Source organism: Myxine glutinosa, chromosome 8, assembly GCF_964187855.1.
Source record: "Myxine glutinosa chromosome 8, kmMyxGlut1.1, whole genome shotgun sequence".
Lineage (NCBI taxonomy): Eukaryota > Metazoa > Chordata > Myxini > Myxiniformes > Myxinidae > Myxine > Myxine glutinosa.
In genome coordinates, this window is record NC_136268.1 from 31,383,101 (window position 1) to 31,395,767 (window position 12,667).

Sequence of the window (12,667 nt, forward strand, 5' to 3'; positions counted from 1 at the left end):
CTTCCAAATCTCGCTTCATGGTGAACACGCTCCTGCACTGCCTGTGGTAGAATACTCGGGGAATCTCCTTCTCTGGCAGCGACTGAGCAAGGTCGAGAATGGGTGCATGGTTCCGTATTTTGGCCGCATCCAGCAATGTAGTCCACGAATCGAATGTTTGAGGGCTTATGAGCGGATCTTCTGGTTTGACATCTAACGATAGCTTATGCATGATACAAACGTCCTTGGGAACTTTCTGAGTGATCGCAATCTCCATTGCAAGTATTTGTTCAATTGTCTATCTGCGGTACACTCTGTTTCACCACCACCAATATCACCACCACCGTCTCACCTGGAAAGACACATAATATCGAATGAGACCACCACCACCACCACTACTACAAATTAGCATCAGTTGCTATAGTTGCTTAAAAATGTATTCTGCACCAACAAATCTACAAAGAGAAATACATTAGATGTCGTGCACCGCTGTCATGGTTGCAAATCACCTAAAATATTGTTATGAATTTGGTAGAGCAACATCTAGAGCTAGGTAGATCTGAATAGGTAGGTATACGGCTGTCGTGACAGGGACTCTACATGTAATAAGTTCTTGATGTTTAGGCGTTTGTCGGGGGAAGATGACTGATTGTGGATCTACCTGGAGGTTCGAGTGTTAAATAGTGAGGGATTAAAGGTAACGCCCCTGTGAGTCTCACCTAGTAGTCAAACCTTTGTCCATTATGGCACTGCAAACCACATAAACATTAGTTAGGTCCTTAGCGCAACATTAAATAATTCCTTTCCCTGACAATGACTTCGGAACAAATGGACAGGAAACCAGGCCAAAAACACCGCCACAATTGGCCGCCACCGTTTACACCTCCAAGGCCTACAAACCTCGCCTGGCACGTGTTATAACACAAGGACCGGGGGGTCGCGGACGGGAGAGTGGAGTGGTTGTGCAGAGGGCGTGACCTGGGCGAGCCGGCGAGTTGGGAGGCTTTTGATTGGCTGAGGAGTGCGCCAATGTGACGTCATCGGCCAGAGATATTAGCGACGGTCGGACGCCATTACAGGGCAGTTCATTGGCAGTTGGCACTCAGCGGCAGTTCGTAGAGAGTTCGTTGGCAGTTGGCACTCAGGGCAGTTCGTTGGCAGTTGGCACTCAGCGGCAGTTCGTAGAGAGTTCGTTGGCAGTTGGCACAGAGCAGTGAACAGTTGGCACTTGGCTGCCAGCACTCCCGCAGAGAGTCGAGTCGAGTGGAGTTCAAAGGAGTCCTTCCTGGCCCTGGTCGAGTGGAGTTCGTTTGCTTTGTGCAGCCCTGCGTTGGACCGTTGGAGCGAGGGAGCTCGTGGAGTGGGGGTGCCGTTGAACCGACGAGGCCTGGTGGCGGTTGAGCGCGGCCGTGTTACAAGAAGACGAAAGGAGCCAGATAAGCCCGAGCTCCGCGTTTACACTTTACCTGACGAGACGTGTTATTTTCGTATTCATAATCTCCCTCGTATCGTGTTTGGTATCTGTTGTGTGTGGGATCCCAATTTAGGCTTATTAGAGTTATTAGTATTACCGGCGCGGGCTTTTTCACTGTCTTTACTTTTCCTTAATAAATCCTTGTATTATTTTCTGTATATATCTGAACGCAGTTTCCTGGGTGTTTGATTTTAATAGATAAGGCGGCGGGGGGCGGAGCTTCGCTGTGTCCGCCATTCCGCGCGTTTAACTTTAAGTGTTTGAGTTTGAATCCGCCATTGAGTTTTCGCCTCGGGAGTGTAAAGTCTCGCAATCGGCCATCCGTAACTGTGGTGTTAATCACGGTTGCGTAACAAGTGGTGTCAGGAGTGGGATTCGAACCCGTCGGACAAATTATTTTTTTGTCCGCGGCGAGACATCGACACGGTCGGGCGTACATTGCGCCCGACGTTCGAACGCAAATTTTTTAAAGTCGAGGCGGAGAAATTTAATCAATTGGGCATACGGAGCGCGATATCGCGTCTTCGTCAAATTTAAATTGTGTTTTTGGAATTGAAATAAATACGCGCGCGGGGAACGACCTTCCGAAAAGCGGATGTCGGAGGTCGACGAGATGGAGGTACGCAGCGAGGCCTCCGTCAGCGTCGGGAGTGAGCCGGAAATGGGGGATATGGAGGATAGCGTTGGAACTTTCCCCGCCGCTGGGACGGCCCCGATAGATCTCCAGACCATAGTAAATTTAATAAATGCTCAGAGGGCCGATGGTGAGCGAAACCTTGCAGAAATTTGGGGAATAAATGACAAAATTGAAGGGATGGAAAAGAACAGTGAGCGATTGGGAAAGCAGATGGGAGACATGAACGCACAGAGTGAGCGAGCCAGTCGGGAATTGAATGACAAAATTGAAGGAATGGAAAGAAAAATGGAGTCCCAGGGGAAGGAATGTAGGGAAGGAATGAAGGGAATGAGTGATCGATTGGAGGAACAAATTGAAGGGATGGAAAATAAAATAGAGTCGCAGGGGAAGGAATGGAGGGAAGGACTGAAGGACATGAGTGACCAAATTAATGGAATGAAAGGGGAAATGAATGCTCAGAACGAGCAATTGGAGAACAAAATTAATGCCCAAACAAAAAACATGGAGGGGCAAATGGGTAGATTAGAGGAGGGTTTGAAAGAACAGATCAAAGGGATGGACAGCAAAATTGAGGGATTGGAGGGAAAAGTGAATGAACAAATGAAAGAGAGGAATGAAAAATTGGAAGGAAAAATTGGGGAAATGGCACAACAGCTGGGGGAACGAATTGATGGCATAGAAGGGAGTGTGCAAAACCAAATTACGGGCAGGCTGGAGGAATTGGAGGATAAAGTAGAAACTAGAGGGGGGGAGATGGAAAAAGCCATAGGGGTGGCAAGTGAATCGATACGGACAGAATTAATGTCAAAAATAGAGGAGGGCGTGACCCAGGCTGTCCGAAGGGGGGAAGCGTTGGAGGGTCGAATTGATAAAGCAAATGGGGACCTGGAAGGCTATCGGGGCCGGGTGGATGCCAGAATGCTACAGCAGAGTGAGGAATGGGGACTGCTCAACCGACAGGGGGGCAAATTGGCCGAGGAGGTGAGGGGGTTGGAAACCCGCATAAAAGAGCAGGAGCAAGGGTTAATTGAGAAAGGCCTGTGGGGGCCACTAATGGATAATGAAAGGGTGAGTGATTTTATGCAGGAGCGACTGGAGATCTGGGACAATACCATCAAGAAGGAGGTTGGCCGGGTTCAAGAGAGCCTGAAGGAAGAGGTGAGTAGGTCGGTTAAACATCTTCAGGACCAGATTAAGGTGACCCAGGAGACCCTCACCACGAGCCACATTTGGACACCAGAGGCTCTGAAACGGAATACCCAGTTGGGGGGGTGTTTTGGCCCCGGACTGGATTTGGACAGAGAGGAATCGGGGAATAGAGTCTCTGGAAAAACAATCCCCCTCGTACATTTTGACGGGTCAGGGAGCCTCGAGGCTTTCCTGACACAATTTGAGTGCGTGTCTCAGCTCAATGGTTGGGGAGAGCGGGAGCGCATGGGGAATCTGGTGGCGACACTGCGGGGGTCAGCCGCCGACGTGTTAAACGTAGTCCCAGAGGGAATATTGACCAGCAAGGCCATTTGTGAGGCCTTGAATAACAGGTACGGGACAGGCGCAAGGTGCGACCTGGTCAGGGCACAGCTGCTGCATCGCAGGCAAAAGCCTAATGAGACGTTGCAGGAGCTGGCCCAGGATATATACCAATCTGTGAGGATAGCATACAGGGACCTACCAGCACAGGCGTGGGACAAACTGGCGATAGAAAAATTTATGGCGGCTCTCCCTGATCCTGAGGTCCGGACGTTGGTGGAGTTACAGGACCCACCCACGGTGCACCGGGCAGCGGAATGCGCGGCGAGACTGACCTTTTTGAGAAGGTCGAACCACGCATCGGAGAGGGCACCTGTGACGGTACGGCAGGCCGAGGTGCGGGATCAGGAAAAGCCAGAGGATGACATCGGGCGAATGTTAAGGGGAATCAGCCGCCAGCTGACAAATTTGATGGGGGGACAATTTGCAGGGAGCGAGTCACGACAGGGTGGTCCAGGTTGGCCATCGGGACGGCCTGATTTTTATCGGGCTGGGCCGGGAGAAAGGGGGGCTCCGCCTGGCTACCAGAGGGGTCCGTTCTTGGGGACTTGTTTTAGATGTGGGAGAAGAGGGCACAGTCAGAGGAATTGTCGGCAACCATATGGGCCCCCACCTCCTGACAGGCTTCGCAGTCCAGAAAGGAGGGGGCCCCCAGTAGGTCCACAGGTGCCGGACAGAGGACCACCACCTCCGCCTGGGCCAATAGCGGTAGAGTGTGCGGGAAACTAGAACGAGCCGAGCATACGGGGCCATGCTCGGCTGGCAAGTGTGTGGAGAAGCGCCCTCCTTTGGTGGAAGTAGTGAATTGCGGACAAATTGGCACAGGTAATCTAAGGGTTAGATGCAAAATTGAGGGAGAATTTTGTGAGGCTGTGGTGGACACTGGAGCCAGTGACACCATTATCAATCCGGGTGTGCTAGACCAGAGTGTTGGAGGCTGGGACAAAATTGATAGGGTAGAAGGACACAGCCTTCAACTGGCTACGGGGGCAACGGCACCAATATTGGGACGCGGAGTGGTGAGGATGGAGTTGGGTGGCCTGGAGGTCAGCGTGGTTGTGTGGGTGGCGGGGGTGTGCGATCAGTGTCTGTTGGGACTGAGTTTCCTGGTGGAACATGACTGCCAATTAGACCTTGGGCGTGGTCATATGTGGTTGGGCACCGAGAGGCTGCAGTTAATGGGACTGGGGGATGACGAGGAGGTGCAGGGGACGTGGCTGGAGGTGCCGCGCACTGTGACCGTGCCTCCCAGGTCCGAGAGAGTCGTGATGGCAGAGTTAGCAGCAGGTGCTCAACCCATTGGCCAGCTGGGGCTAGTGGAGTCGTGGTCCTCGCAGGGGACGGAGGAATTAATGGTGGGTCGCACCCTCGTAGACACCCGTGGGCCTATGCTGGCAGTCAGGCTGCTCAACTTGGCCGACAGCCCCCGCACTATAAGGGGCGGAGCCATCGTAGCCAAATGCAGTAGTGTAGTAGAGGTCACCGGAGGAGGTGGATCCACATGCTTGCCAGTACAGCCGGAAGGAGGGCAAAATTTGGGGAAATGTGATTGGTCAGAGGGAGTGCGGGACATGATGACACGCTCTGAAGAGGGCCTAACATCGGAGCAGGTAGAGACGTTGCACAATTTGGTTGGTAAGAACTTGGGTGTTTTTTCTCTCTCCCCCGAGGATGTTGGACGCACGAGTCTCGTCAGGCACAAAATTAGTACTGGCGAGGCTCGGCCTGTTCGCCAACCGCCGAGGCGGCTCCCTTTCGCTAAGAAAGAGGAGGCAGAGGAACAGGTGAGCAAAATGGAAAGAGCCGGATTTATCGAGCCCTCGGTGAGTCCTTGGGTGTCACCCATTGTGCTGGTGAAGAAGAAGGACGGGACCACTCGGTTCTGTGTGGACTACCGCCAGCTCAATCATGTGACACTCAAGGACTCGTATCCCCTGCCAAGGATCGATGACACCCTCGATGCCGTTTCAGGCTCAACATGGTTCTCCACGTTGGATTTAAAGAGTGGTTATTGGCAGGTGGAAATGGATAAAGAGGCGAGGGAGAAAACGGCGTTCACCACAGGAAAGGGTCTCTGGCAGTTTGTCGTCATGCCCTTTGGATTGTGCAATGCCCCTGCCACGTTTGAGCGTCTGATGGAACGTGTTTTAATTGGCTTACCGTGGCAGACTTGCCTCGTCTATTTGGATGATGTATTGGTCCACGCTCCCACATTTGAACAGGCTGTCGAAAATTTGTCAGACGTATTTGGGAGATTAAGGGGTGCCGGGTTGAAATTAAATCCGAGCAAGTGTGAAATTTTCAGGAGGGAAGTGACTTACCTGGGTCACGTGATCAGTGAGAGCGGCGTGGCCACTGATCCTGGAAAGGTAAAATCTGTAAAAGAGTGGCCCGCCCCTAAAAATGTAAGGGAGGTCCGAGGATTTTTGGGCCTCTGCTCTTACTACAGGAGATTTGTGGCAAATTTCGCGGAAATTGCAAGACCTTTGCACAAATTGACAGAGAAAGGAGCCAAATTTGTATGGTCAGAGAGCTGCATCGAGGCATTCAGTCACTTAAAACAACGTCTGGTGGAGGCCCCAGTTTTGGCATACCCGACAGAGGATGGAAATTACGTCCTGGACACAGATGCGAGCCAGGAGGGATTGGGAGCTGTGTTGTCACAAATGCAACAGGGAGTCGAGAGGGCTATTGCGTATTACAGTCGGGCACTTTCGAGGCCCGAACGAAATTATTGCGTTACCCGCAAAGAACTATTGGCCTTGCTGTCTGCAGTTGGACACTTTCACCCTTACCTTTATGGGAGGGAGTTTGTGATCCGAGTGGATCATGCCTCCTTGCAATGGCTCCTTCGGTTCAAAGAGCCGGAGGGACAAATTGCAAGGTGGCTTGAGAGGCTGCAGCAGTATAATTTCACTGTGCAACATCGGCCTGGCAAAGCACATGCCAATGCAGACGCTCTCTCTCGGCGCCCCTGTTGGGAGGCACAGTGTAAATTTTGTGATAGACAAGAAGCCAAGGATCCAATTGGGCAGGGCCAAATTGATGCATGCCTACATGCAGCAAAAGTGACCAGGCGAACTTTGCCACAACCCCCACAGGAATTGGGCGATGTGAATTGGCAAGAGAGTCAAAGGGAGGATCCTGTTTTGGGGCCCCTTTTTCATTGGCTAGAGGAGGACAAAAGACCCTCTTGGGAGGAGATTGCTCCACACGGAGCCCAGGTAAAGGCCTATTGGGCACAGTGGCAGATGTTGGGGTTGAAAGAGGGCTATTTGTTCAGAAAGTGGGTGACACCAATGGGTGATGTAGCTTCCTGGTTGATAATTGTACCCAACAAATTGAAGGAAGTGGTTATGGGGCACGTGCATGGGACTAGGACAATGGGACATTTGGGCGTGGCCAAGACTTTGTCCAAATTACGGCAGAGGTTCTACTGGGTGAATTCGGGCAGAGACATTCAAAATTGGGTGAGATCCTGCGACCTCTGCCGCGGTAAGAAGGGACCCCCACGTGCGTGCAAGGCCCCGCTCCAGGTGTACAATGTCGGGGCACCGCTCGAGCGGGTGGCAGTAGATGTGGTGGGGCCCCTGCCAGCCACCCGCCGAGGGAATCGGTACATTATGGTGGCAATGGATTACTTCACCAAGTGGCCAGAGGCCTACCCATTGCCCAACCAGGAAGCCCGGCTGGTAGCTCAAGTTCTCGTTGAGGGATTCTTCTCCCGATTTGGCGTCCCAAGGGAGCTACACACTGACCAGGGCCGGAACTTTGAATCTGCCCTCCTGCGGTCGGTGTGCGAGCTCCTCCAAATTCATAAGACCCGGACGACTCCCCTTAGGCCTCAATCGGATGGGATGGTAGAGAGGTTCAACCGGACACTGTTGACACAATTGGCCCTCTTTACATCTGAAAACCAACAGGATTGGGACGAGCACCTTCCCTTTATATTGATGGCATACCGGACCGCCCAGCATGCGACCACTCGGTGCACCCCCGCCTTGTTGATGTTCGGTAGGGAGATGCGAGTCCCCACAGATTTGTTGATGGGACCGTCACCAGGGGAACCGGGTGAGCCAACTGTGGAGAGCTATGCAACCAATTTGAAAGCGAGCATGGAAAAGGCTCATGAGTTTGCGAGGAAGCAAATTGGCTTGGCTTCTTCGCAGATGAAAACGCGGTATGACGCTCGGGCTCACACACCTCGTTTCCTTCCTGGAGACCTTGTTTGGCTCTACTGGCCCCGGAGAAGGAAGGGGGTGTGCCCAAAACTCACTTCACCTTGGAAGGGCCCTGGGGTGGTGCTTCGGCAGGTGACTGATGTGGTGTTCAAAATTCAGATGGGCCCGCATACCCTTCCACAGATAGTTCACGGGGATAGATTGAGCTCCTACATGGGTCGGGAGGCTCCGGAGTGGATTGGAAGGGTGAGGGGGAAATTAGGTGTGGTGGATGACACTCTTGAACCTGACCAACCTGCAACTACCTGCACTTGAGGTGAGTGTTTTGAGGAGTACTGTCCCAGGCTTCAGGATTTGCTTTGGGAAATTGGGGACATGTAATTTGGAGTTGGGAGGCGGGTGAGAGTGATGACATGACATGGCCGGTGAGGGGATGGAATGGGAGCCACAGTGTCTTGTGGGTGGCGTATGTTTTTGTATTGTGGTTAGGTGTTTTGATGTGGTCGTGAGAGTGGAACCTGGAGAATGAGTGATGATTATTGGAGATAATGAGGGGCGATACTTGTGCTTTTGGAAATGTGCTTTTGGAAATGTGTGATGGTTTAAATGTGAACTGGGGGGATTTCACATGTAGCAGGCCATGGCAAGCCTTGTAACACCTTTTACACCATCTATGGAATTGTGCTGAATTGTGCTGAGTTGTGTGGAGAATTGAATGGCAGCGGGGGAGGAAGTGTGTTTTGGGGTCTTGTGGGTGGGGAAGGTGTGTGTGTCCGCAGGTACAGAGCAAGCTCTGAGGAGCGATGCCTGCGGGCCCCCCTCTGCGGCAATTACCCCTGGCAGCCGGTGGTAACTGGAAATTGGAGCTCGTCGGTGGAGGGTCTGGTTGGGCGCCGCGGGGTGAGGAAGTCCCCCGGTGACCCGTGTTGCTGCGCGAAAGCAGGAGGCAAAGGAGCCTGGTGTGTGTGGAGACCCTCACCGGCGAGGTAACGGCGGAAAGGGGCTGTTGGGCTGTCACGGGGCCAAGAGGTAAAGGGGGGGGGGGGCAATGAACTTGTAAGTCGGTTGACTTGTTTTTGGGACTGCGGGCACCACAGCCTGATGCGCCCCCACCATCTTTTTGTGCGGTACCTCCCCGCTGCCTAGTTGAGGAATGCACACACACGTGAATGACATCAATGCCATGGTCCTGCAGGGGGTGTATTGAAATAAGTGCTTTGTTGATTTTTGAAATGCCTTGATGACCTATGGAATGAGAATGAGTGGTTAAGGGGTCTGTGTTGCATGAATGTGGGCAAAATCCACCGAGCCGTGTCACTCACCTGTAACATCTGGACAGGGCCCGTGGAAATTTAGGGGGATGCATTGGGGATGGCCCCGCAGGTAAGGTTGTGTCTTGTGGCATCCACCGGGGGACGCGGTCTGTAGACCGGGGTATGTACAAAGGTTAGAGTTTTGAGTTTTGGTAAGATGGTTAAGTTTTGTGGTTAAGTTAGTGTTGTGTGTTGTTGTTTCCTCCCTCCACAGGAACAACGAAGAAAATGTACATACTTGCATGATGGTTAAGGGGTTCAGCATGTTAAGGAAGTGTAGGTAGGTAGTCCGACTCACTTCCCACAGCCCTTCCTGATTTATTTCATAGGTTAATTAAGTGTGTGACAGTAAGTGTTAAGGCTGGAATGGTAGCGCCTGCGGTGAACCTTGCAGGAGCTACGGTTCCAGGGGGGGGGCTGTGTTATGAATTTGGTAGAGCAACATCTAGAGCTAGGTAGATCTGAATAGGTAGGTATACGGCTGTCGTGACAGGGACTCTACATGTAATAAGTTCTTGATGTTTAGGCGTTTGTCGGGGGAAGATGTATGATTGTGGATCTACCTGGAGGTTCGAGTGTTAAATAGTGAGGGATTAAAGGTAACGCCCCTGTGAGTCTCACCTAGTAGTCAAACCTTTGTCCATTATGGCACTGCAAACCACATAAACATTAGTTAGGTCCTTAGCGCAACATTAAATAATTCCTTTCCCTGACAATGACTTCGGAACAAATGGACAGGAAACCAGGCCAAAAACACCGCCACAATTGGCCGCCACCGTTTACACCTCCAAGGCCTACAAACCTCGCCTGGCACGTGTTATAACACAAGGACCGCGGGGGTCGCGGACGGGAGAGTGGAGTGGTTGTGCAGAGGGCGTGACCTGGGCGAGCCGGCGAGTTGGGAGGCTTTTGATTGGCTGAGGAGTGCGCCAATGTGACGTCATCGGCCAGAGATATTAGCGACGGTCGGACGCCATTACAGGGCAGTTCGTTGGCAGTTGGCACTCAGCGGCAGTTCGTAGAGAGTTCGTTGGCAGTTGGCACTCAGGGCAGTTCGTTGGCAGTTGGCACTCAGCGGCAGTTCGTAGAGAGTTCGTTGGCAGTTGGCACTCAGGGCAGTTCGTTGGCAGTTGGCACAGAGCAGTGAACAGTTGGCACTTGGCTGCCAGCACTCCCGCAGAGAGTCGAGTCGAGTGGAGTTCAAAGGAGTCCTTCCTGGCCCTGGTCGAGTGGAGTTCGTTTGCTTTGTGCAGCCCTGCGTTGGACCGTTGGAGCGAGGGAGCTCGTGGAGTGGGGGTGCCGTTGAACCGACGAGGCCTGGTGGCGGTTGAGCGCGGCCGTGTTACAAGAAGACGAAAGGAGCCAGATAAGCCCGAGCTCCGCGTTTACACTTTACCTGACGAGACGTGTTATTTTCGTATTCATAATCTCCCTCGTATCGTGTTTGGTATCTGTTGTGTGTGGGATCCCAATTTAGGCTTATTAGAGTTACTAGGGCATGCCCGTACTATATCTATATCTAAAATTATATCCCCCCCCTCTATTTACATGAAATGGTTTGGTCCAAAGCGAACGGCTTGCGAGTACGGTGACAATCCCCCCCCTCTATTTACATGAAATGGTTTGGTCCAAAGCGAACGGCTTGCGGAGTTTGGTAAAGAAATCGCCAGAGCGTGCACAAACGCGCAGGAAAGCGAAAGAATCGCAAATTAGTTTTAATTAGTTTTAAAACATAGTTTAACGCCAACATAGCGGCAACATAGTTTGCCAACGTGAAATAAATGAATACGCTCTCAAATGTGCCGTCCGAGGCAGAGTCTGTTCGCCACGTTCGGCACACGTGATAACTCGCTGCTCTCTGATTGGTTGAATCGTTTTTTGGACATAGCTCGGTAACTACTTGTCCGATTAATATGAAACCTTGAAAAGGCACATCCTCGGGTCCCCAGCAATATACCTGGCAAGTTTAAAGTATATCGGACCCGTGGTTGTCGAGAAACAGCGGTCACAGACAAACATACAAACATACAAACATACACACAGAGATTACTGGAATTCTAGATAGATTAGTATTACCGGCGCGGGCTTTTTCACTGTCTTTACTTTTCATTAATAAATCCTTGTATTATTTTCTGTATATATCTGAACGCAGTTTCCTGGGTGTTTGATTTTAATAGATAAGGCGGCGGGGGGCGGAGCTTCGCTGTGTCCGCCATTCCGCGCGTTTAACTTTAAGTGTTTGAGTTTGAATCCGCCATTGAGTTTTCGCCTCGGGAGTGTAAAGTCTCGCAATCGGCCATCCGTAACTGTGGTGTTAATCACGGTTGCGTAACAATATAATGAAAATATTGACATTGATGACAACATTCGTATTAGCATGTCTACACATATTGCATTGAATTTCATAGCACATCATGATCATATGTGTGAGGATATTGACTCTAATTATACTGTATGTGTGTCTCAAATCGAAACATACCTTTTACATACCTTTTGATTTTTGCCTATTTTTGTTCCTAAAATTGGGGATTTTGTGATGAAGTTTTGAGAGTTGGTGGAAATAATTATGTTTTAATAATCATTATAAAGAGGTTACTATAGATCACACAGGCACTTTCTATACATCATTTGAAAGGTAATTCAATAACCTTTTACCTGATATACCACACTAGCTGATATATACACGTGATATTATTTGAGAGCCAAAAAACTAACCCCACCCCCTAAATCTTAAGCGGGAAAAATGACCCGAAAAGCGATAAATGGGTGATCTGACAAATGTGATGATAACACAGATACGGCTAAGAGTTTCACACTGCTATCACATTTTTTTCAGCACTAGGGACCTTGGCCTTGCCAAAAATAACTGTTAGCCATCCTCCCTCTGATTGAGCATGGTCGACCCCTCGGCTCATAGCCTATAATGGTCGAAGGCTGACGTAATACTGAGGATTCTCTATTCTATTACCCTGGGAATGCTGGGTATTCTCTATTCTATTAACCTGGGAATACTGGGGATTCTCCATTCTAGTGCCCAGGCAACGCTGGGTATTCTCCATTCTATTAACCTGGGAATACTGGGGATTCTCCATTCTATTATCCTGGGAATGCTGGGTATTCTCCATTTTATTAACCTGGGAATACTGGGGATTCTCCATTCTCATATCACACATATGGTGTGGATTCTCCATTCTAGTACCCAGGCAACGCTGAGGATTCTCCATTCTATTACCCTGGGAATGCTGGGTATTCTCCATTTTATTATCCTGGGAATACTGGGGATTCTCCATTCTAGTGCACAGGCAACGCTGGGGATTCTCCATTCTAGTACCCAGGCAACGCTGAGGATTCTCCATTCTAGTGCCCAGGCAACGCTGGGTATTCTCCATTTTATTATCCTGGGAATACTGGGGATTCTCCATTCTAGTGCACAGGCAACGCTGGGGATTCTCCATTCTAGTTTCCTAGCAATGGTGGGGATTCTCCATTGTAGTCCCCTCACAGTGCTGTGGATTGTCCAATTCTGGTACCCTGGCAATGCTGGGAGATTCTC

General features: G+C 50.8%; 2 protein-coding genes across 6 annotated transcripts in view; one reads left to right on the plus strand and one right to left on the minus strand.

Annotated features, from left to right (window-relative positions):
* The window catches only part of LOC137432371 (mitotic-spindle organizing protein 2B), a 36,424-nt gene that overhangs the window by 17,751 nt on the left and 6,006 nt on the right, over positions 1-12,667 (minus strand). The gene's annotated exons all lie outside the window — the stretch shown is intronic.
* Positions 1-12,667, plus strand: part of LOC137432380 (uncharacterized) — a 515,673-nt gene that overhangs the window by 6,728 nt on the left and 496,278 nt on the right. The window lies entirely within an intron of this gene.